Source organism: Odocoileus virginianus, chromosome 29 (assembly GCF_023699985.2).
Source record: "Odocoileus virginianus isolate 20LAN1187 ecotype Illinois chromosome 29, Ovbor_1.2, whole genome shotgun sequence".
Taxonomy (NCBI): Eukaryota; Metazoa; Chordata; class Mammalia; order Artiodactyla; family Cervidae; genus Odocoileus; species Odocoileus virginianus.
In genome coordinates this window covers 31432653-31444016 of record NC_069702.1, presented here as the reverse complement: position 1 = coordinate 31444016, position 11364 = coordinate 31432653, and positions in this window count along the sequence as shown.

Sequence of the window (11364 nt, the reverse complement as noted above, 5' to 3'; positions counted from 1 at the left end):
AAGAGAATTCAGTACCAACAAACCAGTTGTACAGCAAATGTTAAAGGGATTTATATAGGCAAGAAATATGAGAAGAAAAAGATAGACAAAATCAACCCCAAACAATTAAGAAAATGGCAATAGGAACATATACATCAATAATTACTTTAAATGTGAGTGGATTAAATGCTCCAACCAAAAGATACAGACTGGCTGAAGGGATACAAAAGCAAGACCCATATATATGCTGTCTACAAGAAACCCACTTCAGAACCAAAGACACATATAGACTGAAAGTGAGAGGATGGAAAACTATATTCCATGCAAATGGGAAGCAAAAGAAAGCTGGAGTAGCAATCCTAATATCACAAAAAGTAGACTTTAAAATAAAGAATATAACAAGAGATAAGGAAAGACACTACATAGTGATCAAGGGATCAATCCAAGAGGAAGACATAACAATTTTAAATATCTATGCACCAAACATAGGAGCACCTCAATATATAAGACAAACACTAATAGACAAAAATGGAGAAACTGACAATAACACAATAATAGTAGGAGACTTTAACACCCCACTCACATCAATGGACAGATCTTCAAAACAGAAAATTAATAAGAAAACAGAAGATTTAAATGACAGATTAGATGAGATGGATCTCATTGATATCTTCAGGAAATTCCATTCAGATGCAGAATACACCTTCTTCTCAAGTGCACATGGAACATTCTCCAGGATAGACCACATCTTGAGTCACAGATCAAACCTCAGTAAATTTAAGAAAATTGAAATCATATCAAGAATCTTCTCCAACCACAATGCTGTGAGACTAGATATCAATTACAAGGAAAGAAAAACAAACTAAGAAACACAAACACATGGAGATTAAACAACACATTTCTAAATATCCAATAGGTTACTGAAGAAATCAAAAGGAAAATTAAAAAAAATTCTAGAAACAAATGACAATAAGAACACAACAACTCAACACCTATGGGATTCAGCAAAAGCAGTTCTTAGAGGGAAGTTTATGGCAGTACAATCCTACCACAAGAAAAAGAAAAGTATCAAATAGACAACCTAATTTTACACCTAAAGCAACTGGAAAAAGAACAACAAAACCCCAAAAATTAGTAGAAGGAAAGAAATCATAAAGATCCAAGCAGAAATAAATGAAAAAGAAATAAAAGACACAATAGTAAAGATTAATAAGACTGAAAGCTAGTTCTTTGAGAAGATAAGTGAAACTGACAAATCTTTAGCCAGACTAATCAAGAAAAAAAAGAGAAGAATCAAATCAACAAAATTAGAAATGAAAAAGGAGAGGTTACAACAGACAATGCAGAAATACAAAGGATTATAAGAGACTATTATGAACAACTATATGGCAATAAAATGGATAACCTAAAAGAAATGGACAGATTCTTAGAAAAGTTCAATCTTCCAAGACTGAACCAGGAAGAAACAGAAATTATGAACAAGCCAATTACAAGCCCTGAAATTGAAGCTGTGATCAAAAATCTCTCAAAAAACAAAAGCCCAGGACCAGATGGCTTCACAGGAGCATTCTGTCAAACATTTAGAGAAAAGCTAATGCCTATCCTTTTAAAACTCTTCTAAAAATTGCAGAGGATGGAACACTTCCAAACTCATTCTACGAGGCCGCCATCACCCTGATACCAGAACCAGACAAAGACAACACAGAAAAAGAAAACCACAGGCCAATATCACTGATAAACATAGATGCAAAAATCCTCAACAAAATTTTAGCAAACAATTCAGCAATACATCAAAAAAGCTCATACACCATGATCAAGTTGGGTTTATTTCAGGAATGCAAGGACTCTTCAATATATGCAAATCAATCAATGTGATACACCATATTTACAAATTGAAAGATAAAAACCATATGATCATCTCAATAGATGCAGAAAAAGCCTTTGACAAAATTCAGCACCCATTTATGATTAAAACTCTTCAAAAAATGGACATAGAAAGAACCTACCTCAACATTGTACAGGCCATATATGATAAGTCTACAGCAAACATTATTCCCAATGGTGAAAAACTGAAAGCATTCTGCCTAAGATCAGGAACAAGACAAGGGTATCCACTTTCGCCACTATTATTCAACATAATTCTGGAATCCTAGGTATAGCAATCAGAGAAGAAAAAGAAATAAAAGTAATCCATATCAGAAAAGAAGAAATAAAACTCTCACTGTTTGCAGATGACATGATACTGTACATAGAAAACCCTAAAGATAGTATCAGAAAATAACTAGAACTAATCAGTGACTCTAGCAAAGTTGCAGGATACAAAATCAATACACAGAAATCACTTGCATTTCTATATACTAACTGAAAAATCAGAAAGAGAAATTAAAGTATCAATCCCATTCACCACTGCAACAAAAATAATTAAATATCTAGGAATAAACTTACCTAAGGAGACAAAAGAACAGAAAATGATAAGACCTAATGAAAGAAATCACAGGCTACATAAACAGATGGAGAGATATTCCATGTTCCTGGGTAGGAAGAATCAAATTGTGAAAATGACTATACTACCAAATGCAATCTACAGATTCAATGTAATCCCTATCAAATTTACCAATGGCATTTTTCACAGAACTAGAACAAAAAATTTCACAATTCATATGGAAACACAAAAGACATTGGATAGACAAAGCAGTCTTGAGAAAGAAGAATGGAGCTGGAGGAATAAACCTTCCTGGCTTCAGATTATACTACAAAACTACGGTCATCCAGACAGTATGGTACAGGCACAAAAACAGAAATATAGACCAATGGAACAAGATAAAAAGCCCATAAATAAACCCATACACCTATGGGTACCTAATTTTTGACAAAGGAGGCAAGAATATACAATGGGGCAAAGATAGCCTCTTCAATAATTGGTGCTGGGAAAACTGGACAGCTCCATGTAAAAGAATGAAATTAGAATACTTCCTAACACCATACACAGAGATAAACTCAGAATGGATTAAAGACCTCAATGTAAGACCAGAAACTATAAAACTCTTAGAGGAAAACATATGCAGAACACCAATGACATAAAGCAAAGCAAGATCTTCTATGACTAACCTCCTAGAGTAATGGGGAAAAAAGTAAACAAGTGGGAGCTGATTAAACTTAAAAGCTTTTGCAAAGCAAAGGAGAATGTAAGCAAGGTGAAAAGACAGCCCTCAGAATGGAAGAAAATAATAGCAAATGAAACAACTGACACAGGATTAATTTCCAAAATATATAAGCATCTCATACAACTCAATACCAGAAAAACAAACAACCCAGTCAAAAAGTGGAAAAAATACCTAAACAGACATTTCTCTAAAGAAAACAAACAGATGGCTAACAAACACATGAAAAGATGCTCAACATCACTCATTATTAGAGAAATGCAAATCAAAACTACAATGATATATCATCTTACATTGATCAGAATGGCCATCATCAAAAAGTACAAAAAATAAATGTTGGAGAGGGCGTGAAGAAAAGGGAACACTTTTGCACTACTGGTGGTAATGTCAGTTGATACAGACACTACGGAAGGCGGTATGGCCATACTTTAAAAGACTAGGAATAAAACGACCATATGAGTTGACCCACTGGAAAAGACCCTGATGCTGGGAGGGATTGGGGGCAGGAGGAGAAGGGGATGACAGAGGATGAAATGGCTGGATGGCATCACCGACCCAATGGACATGAGTTTGGGTAAACTCCGGGCATTGGTGATGGACAGGGAGGCCCGGCAAGCTGCGATTCATGGGGTTTCAAAGAGTCAGACACGACTGAGTGACTGGACTGAACTGAACTGAACTGATGACCCAGCAATCCCACTCCTAGGCATATACCTTGAGGAAACCCAAATTGAAAAAGACCCATGTATCCCATTGTTCATTGCAGCACTATTTACAATGGCTGGAATATGGAAGCAACCTACATGTCCATCGACAGATGAATGGATAAAGAAGTTGTGTTACATATACATGATGATATATTACCCTGTCATAAAAAGGAACGCATTTGAGTCAGTTCTGATGAGGTGGATGAACTTACGACCTATATTATACAGAATGAAGTAAGACAGAAAAAGAAGGATAAATATTGAATACTAACCCATACATACAAAATCTAGAAAAATGGTAGTGAAGAATCTTTACAGTGCAACAATGGAGAAACAGGCATAGAGAGTAGACTTATGGACACAGGGAGAGGGGAGGAGAGGGTGAGATGTATGGAAAGAGTAACGTGGAAACTTACATTACCTTATGTAAAATACATAGCCAATGGGAATTTGCTGTATGGTTCAGGTAACTCACACAGGGGCTCTGTATGAACCTAGATGAGTGGGATGGGGAGGGAGATAGGAGGGGATATATGTATACCTATGGTTGATTCATGCTGAGGTTTGACAGAAAACAACAAAATTCTGTAAATCAATTATCCTTCGATAAAAAATAAATTAAAAAAGTAAAAAAAGAGATGATTTTATTTTTCCTTTCTAAGTTTTTGTGCTCTAGATTAAGTACTTCTTATAGGAGTTGGAGAAACTAGAGGTATTTGAAATTAGAGGTGCAGGAGTATGAAATAGAGGACTGCAAGTCTGTAAAAAGATAATTTTGAAGCTCTTCCAATAGTTCAGAAGTGATGGAAGTGGAAAAGAAATTCAAGTCACTTGGATTTATGAGTTCAGAGAATTGAAGCTAGGTGTGGATTATCCATTTGGATGTTGAAATTGACCAGAGTGAAATTAAGAGTCAGATAGGTCTATTTTGAGTGGATGCCTACTACCTCAGCTAATGTGGGGGGTGTCCAGAGCCTAGCAGTTATTAAGAGGGGCAATATATGGTATAATTAGAGGTATGAGCCTAAGTACTAAAAATATTAGTTTATATGTTTATGCTATTGTGCAACAGTAATTGTTGGATGAACACAAATATTTGGAAGCTTTTAATTGGGAGTTGGAAGAATCCTGACTTAGTATGAGAACCAGAGAGAAAAAGCAATCACTTGAGAGGGTTACAGTGAAGGCATGCGTTAGATAGAGACATCTAGACTCATGTAAGAGGATGAGAAAACATTCTGTGAAACGTTGAAGGTATAGCAATATTTTTGATTAAAAAACAAAACAAGAAAGATTAAATAGAATAAATTGAGAAAAGGAGTAGTAGTGAGGTGTTAAGCCCATGGGGAAGACAAAGAACCTTATGAGGAGAAGAAACCACAGGTCTTATGAGAAAGAAGCAATGTAGACGGAAAGATAGGTGAGTATTAGGAATTTTCATTCATGCAGTACAAGAGGGTTCATGGAGTGAGGAAGTAGAGGATGCCATGCTTTATGACTTATGACCCTGGTATAAAATTTATCTGATAGCAGGCTAGCCTGATGTTCTGGGCAAGGTCTATGTGGTATAAAGATCTATGTATCAACTCAAAGGTAGCCATTAAAAATGATGAGTACATTAACATGTGGTCACTAAAAAATATATAGTCTTAGATGGAGAAATACATAATTTTTAAAATGCTATTTTGTCAATTTCATTAAGTACATGTATGCATATATACAAAAATAGGAAGATAAAAATAGTTGTAAGTCGATACAATTGTGTGCCCTCATCCTCTCGAAAAGTATTAGTTATAATGCTCCTGCAGGTTTTTCTAAAGTGGAATAAATAAATCATTCATTTCCTGTAATAAAAAAAAAAGCTTTTATTCTGTAGCCTACTTTTTTTTTATATGACGATTCTATAAAGAGGCTTTGGCTTAATGTATTTGTCTTTCCAATGGTTTCCTTTTCACTTTCAGGTTCTATTTATTTCTCCTTTCCACTTTTAAATCCTTCTTTTCTTCATTGTGGGTTTCAACCAAGCATTAACCTCCTAACCCTCTTTCCCTAAGGATTACTACTTGTAGGACAATACTAGAGGATTATTAAAAATTTCCCAAGAATTCACTAATCTCCACCTAGATCTAAGCAGGAAGGTATGAGTTTGAGTTTCATAAGAAGGCACTTCTTTTAAATACAGATGAAGCGTAGCTGAAACCATTAGGAGGTAATCCTATGTGTTTCTGAAATTTGTCCTCCTGAAAATACTTAATAGGGGGGATATTTGAATAACTTTTGTGGAGAGTATTGACGTTTGGTAGTAAAAAGGGAAGAAAGTTCTAACAATGCCCTTGTCATCTCCAAAACTAAATTTTAAGTAAAAGTTGGGACGTAGATTCTGACAATGGAACAAAATGTATTCAAATAGAACTTCTTGGGAAACCTTTGACATCTGGTTAGCATACTCACAATTACATAGCTCTGTGACTTTAAGTTAAAGAATCTTAAATGGTTCAGAATGCAGAACTAAGCAGAGTACTTGAAATAAACTTTGTTAAATTATGACTTTGGAGTGATTTTGATATTTTCTACTTTCAGCTATAAAGTAGCTTTAACAATGTTCCCAGTTGATTGATTATAGAGTTCTCCAACATGCTATGGTAAAATATATTGTTGTTGTTTAGTTGCTAAATCATGTCTAACTCTTTTGTGACCGTGTGGACTATAGCTCACTAGGCTTCTCTGTCCATGGGATTTCCCAGGCAAGAATACTGGAGTGGGTTGTCATTTCCTTTTCCAGGGGTTTCTTCCTGACCCAGGGATTAAACCTGTGTCTCCTGCATTAGCAGGCAGATTCTTTACTATTGAGCCACCAGGGAAGGACAAAATATGCTGTAAATAAAATGAATTGGGACTGTATTCATTCTTAAAGCTATCAAGTGAACAACAATTTGACTTGCCTGGTACTTTTCAAGATAAATTAATATTACTCATTATGAGCTATGGAGTTAAAAAAAGCCTCTTGATAAAGGTGAAAGAGAAAAGTGAAAAAGCTGGCTTAAAACTCAACATTCAAAATACAAAGATCATGGCATCTCGTCCCATCACTTCATGGCAAGTAGTTGGGGAAACAGTGGAAACAGTGATAGTCTTGATTTTCTTGGGCTCCAAAATCACTGTCGACGGTGACTCTAGTCATGAAGTTAAAAGACGCTTACTCCTTGGAAGAAAAGCTATGACAAACCTAGACAGTGTATTAAAAAGCAGAGACATTACTTTGCTGACAAAGGACCATATAATCAAAGCTATGCTTTTTCCAGTAGTCATGCACAGATGTGAGAGCTGGACAATAAAAAAGAGCAAGCCCCAGAGAACTGATGCCTTTGAACTGTGTGCTGGAGAAGATTCTTGAGAGTCCCTTGGGTAGTAAGAAGATCAAACCAGTCAATCCTAAAGGAAATCAAACCTGAATATTCATAATAAGGACTGATGCTGAAGCTCCAGTCCTTTGGCCATCTGATGGGAAGAGCCCACTCACTGGAAAAGACCCTGATCTGGGAAAGAGTGAGGGCAGGAGAAGGGGATGACAGGGGATGAGATGGTTGGATGGCATCACTGACTCGATGGACATGAATTTGAGCAAACTGAAATGGCAACCCACTCCAGTGTTCTTGCCTGGAGAATCCCAGGGATGGAGGAGACTGGTCTGCTGCTGTCTGTGGGGCCGCAAAGAGTTGAGCACAACTGAAGCAACTTAGCAGCAGCAGCCAGGAGATGGTGGACAGGCAAGCTTGGCATGCTGCAGTTCATGGGGTCACAAAGAGTCGGACACACCTGAGTGACTGAACAACCAGTACAAGATATATTATATATTATTTCTCTTCAAGAAAATGATAACTATAATTTCATCAGAACAGTGGTTGCAAAATACATAAAGAAATACTAATGACAAACACAAATGCTAAGACTGTATAAAATCTTAATGAAATCTTAGTGCGTGTGCAGCATCAGCTGTGCTGTTACCAGTTTATAATAATATACTTGGCACTTTTCAAGCAGTTTGAAACATTCTCTGAATTTGAACTCTCTCATTCAAGAAGAAAACCTCATAGCACTGTGAGGTAGATAGGTTAACGTTCCATTTAAAAAGTTAAAGGCAGTTAGGAGCAATGATATATTTCTCTTAATTGTCTGACATGATTACATTTCTCTCATTTCTTATCAGCCAGAGTTAAAACTTTCAGGCAAGAAAAATACTGAAACATGTAAAAGAATGTTCATTGTAAGCGTTCACAAAATCATCTTAATCAAAACTTCTAGTTTGCTGCATTTTAGTGCACTTCCTGTAGTTTTGTTTATAAAACAGATCTCCTAGTTGAGGCATTAAAAAGAGCAAAGTTCAAAGCAAACACATTTTGCTTTAGCAAGATCTGAAATCTTTTGCTGCTCCTCATTTTAAAATATGGTATAAATTCTTAATTCACATCACATAAAGGCTTCAATTAGAAAGTTTGGCGTAGGGGGATGAGAAAGACAATGGATATTGTGTAGATTTGCAGGGGAAACTTTCCATGGATTATTCTGACCTGCCAATTTAACGAGCTCGACAGCTTCACCTACATTATGAAAATTATCCTTCATTTCCTTAGATACAGTTGGATATAGTTTTAAGTGGTATTGTTTATATTAACCATAAAGCTGGTTTGGTTAAATGACATACTTTGCCAAACACGATGTGAGTTGAACTTTTTTCCTAGGAGAAACACTGGTCTAGCAATAATCGTTTCATTCCAGTGACTTCTAGAACCACAGTATCCCGTCTAGTGAACATGCATAACACATGACTGAACTGGATGAAAGAGTTCTTGTATTCTCTTCCTCTACTGATTATCATCTAAAGTATTTCCTGGGGAATTTCTCTTGGCTTTGTATTCTTGAAAAAGAAGTTTCATATAGATAATCTCTTAGGTCCCGTCCAGTTCTAACAGCTATAACTCTAGCATTAATTTCAATAATTTGTAACAAGTTCACTTTTCACTTCCATGATGATATGAATGAATGCTTTGCACACATTCCATCACTGTCAAATAAATATATGAGCAAAGTATCAAGTTCACTGGATGATTGCTATTAATGTATTTTTGCTGTTAGTGTTATTGAATCAAGAAGATTTTCCTGAGAGGTGGTTAGGCATTGCAAAATTTTTTGTTTCAATCTTGTTCTAGCATTAAACATTAACCCTTTCATCCACATGGCACCCCAAATTCTATCAAAATTCCACAGGAATTATATGCTACATCATTTACTGTCAGCTGAAATGACTTTGACCTGTCTTTTTAAAAACAATGAGTCAGACGAATTATTGAGTTGTTATTTTTTTTTCCTATGAAAAGATGTGTGTGTTATTATAGTATTCACAGCATGCAAGACAAAGCCCAGCCTTTTTTTTTAACCACAAAATATTTGCAAAATTCACAAAGCAATACTATTGATAAATAAAAATAACACTGTAAAAAACCCACTTCTTTATAATTTTAATGCATTTGCAGCATCATCTGTACTAATATCATTTTGTAGTAATATACTTTACTTTTTTGACCAAGTTTTAAACATTCTTTGATTTTTCAACTTTATTATTTTACAAGAAAGCTTTACAACAATGCCATGAGTTAGATCACCCAATGTCCCATGTGGTAGATGGAAAACATGAGGAAAAGCTATTGCATGATCCCCATATCACCACACAACAGATCAGAATCCAACTAAAAATATATATAAATCTATTTTAAAAATCTGCTTTTCCATCCCTTAGATTTATACAGTCTATTACATTTATTTCTCTCATATGTGTCAAAATGCCATTGGGCTGAAGTAATTAACTGTATTATAATTTAAATACATATATGTAGTTTCACAGATATTTATATGCAAAGAGTTGTCACAGTCTTCTGAAATAAAAATATAGGTACACAAAAGCACATATCCATCCAATCTAGACAGATTTGTTTTCTTATGTCTACCAAAGGTTGTGTTAGGCTTTAATATAAAGAAGGTACATCATCAATCAAACACATTTTGAATGTGCTAAGTATTTTCCAAAAAGCTTTGGCTGTATCTCTACATATAAAAGGAAGCATCAGGATTTAAATTTTTATTCTGCTTTTTCTGTTGATATTTAGTTGCTAGGAGTCATCAGCTCAGAAATTTGGTGATCTTTTGTTTTCAAAAGGGAAGTATGTATGGATAACCATTTTGTGTTTATTATATCTTAACATTTATCTTAAATGACTAGGAGTTTTTTAGTTACATTTATCTTGTTTACATATATATTACATATAACACACATACATGCAAATTTAAAGTTTCAGTCATTAAAGAAACTAAAAGACTAGATTTTTCTTAGATAAGTCAGAGCAACAAGTCTAGAATTTGAGGCCTCATGTTTGGTACCTGAGTGTGAATCCAGCTGCATCTCTGTGGCCACAACCCTGATGACAGATGACCAAGCATCCTATGACTACTTGGGTATAAGCAGACGTGGTTATACATACATTACTGAGGCATACAAAACTGATTTTGAAAACCTAGCAATTCACCTATTTTTTTACAATGTAATTTAAACTATTCTGAAATCAATGACATGATTTTAAAGAAGCAAAGTACAATTTTTAAATAGTATATTGTTTCATTGAGTCCAAAGCACATTAATAATAATTCATAGTAGCTAATCCATATATGGGCTTCCCAGGTTGCTCAGTGGTAAAGAATAAACCTGTCAGTGCAGGAGATGTAGGTTCGATCCCTGGGTCAGGAAGATCCCCCTGGAATACGAAGCAGCAACCCATTCCAGTATTCTTGCCTGGAAAATTCCATGGACAGATGCCTGGCGGGTCCATGGGGTCAGAGATAGACACAACTGAGCATGCACACACATAGTCTGTATTGAGAGCCTGCTGGGTACAGACACTGTTCCAAGTAATTTACCTATATGAATGCATTTAATCCTCATAATGATATGAGGTGGGTACCATTTTTATTCTCACTGTAGAGATGAAAGTGCTAATGCAGAGATGCTAAGGACCCATAGTTTGTACATGGCAGAGTCAACATTCAAGCTCAAGCAGTCTGGTTCTAAGCCTGTGCTCTCTCCCACTAGACCTGGGGCTGGTTTAAGCCCCAGGCCATTCACTCATTAAACAAATTAAGTTCATTTACTTTAAAACTCTCAGGCATTCCTTCTCATTATAACAAACTTTTATACAGTGTATAATATATGCCAAACAATGTGCCAAGTACTTTGCACAAATCAGATTTCCTAACCTGACATTCTAATAGACATCTGACTTGTCAGAGAATTGAAGACTTATAAAAGCACTGTATATGATAGAGGTATATCTAAATGATGATTGAATGTCTCATTTCACCGAAAATCTAAAGAGTGCTTGTTTTGTTAGTAATCATTGGAAGCATCTCTGATAGCCTAGGTTCCACTGGTTCTTTTTATCCTTATGTCCATGAAAAAGTGCTCCCAAAAG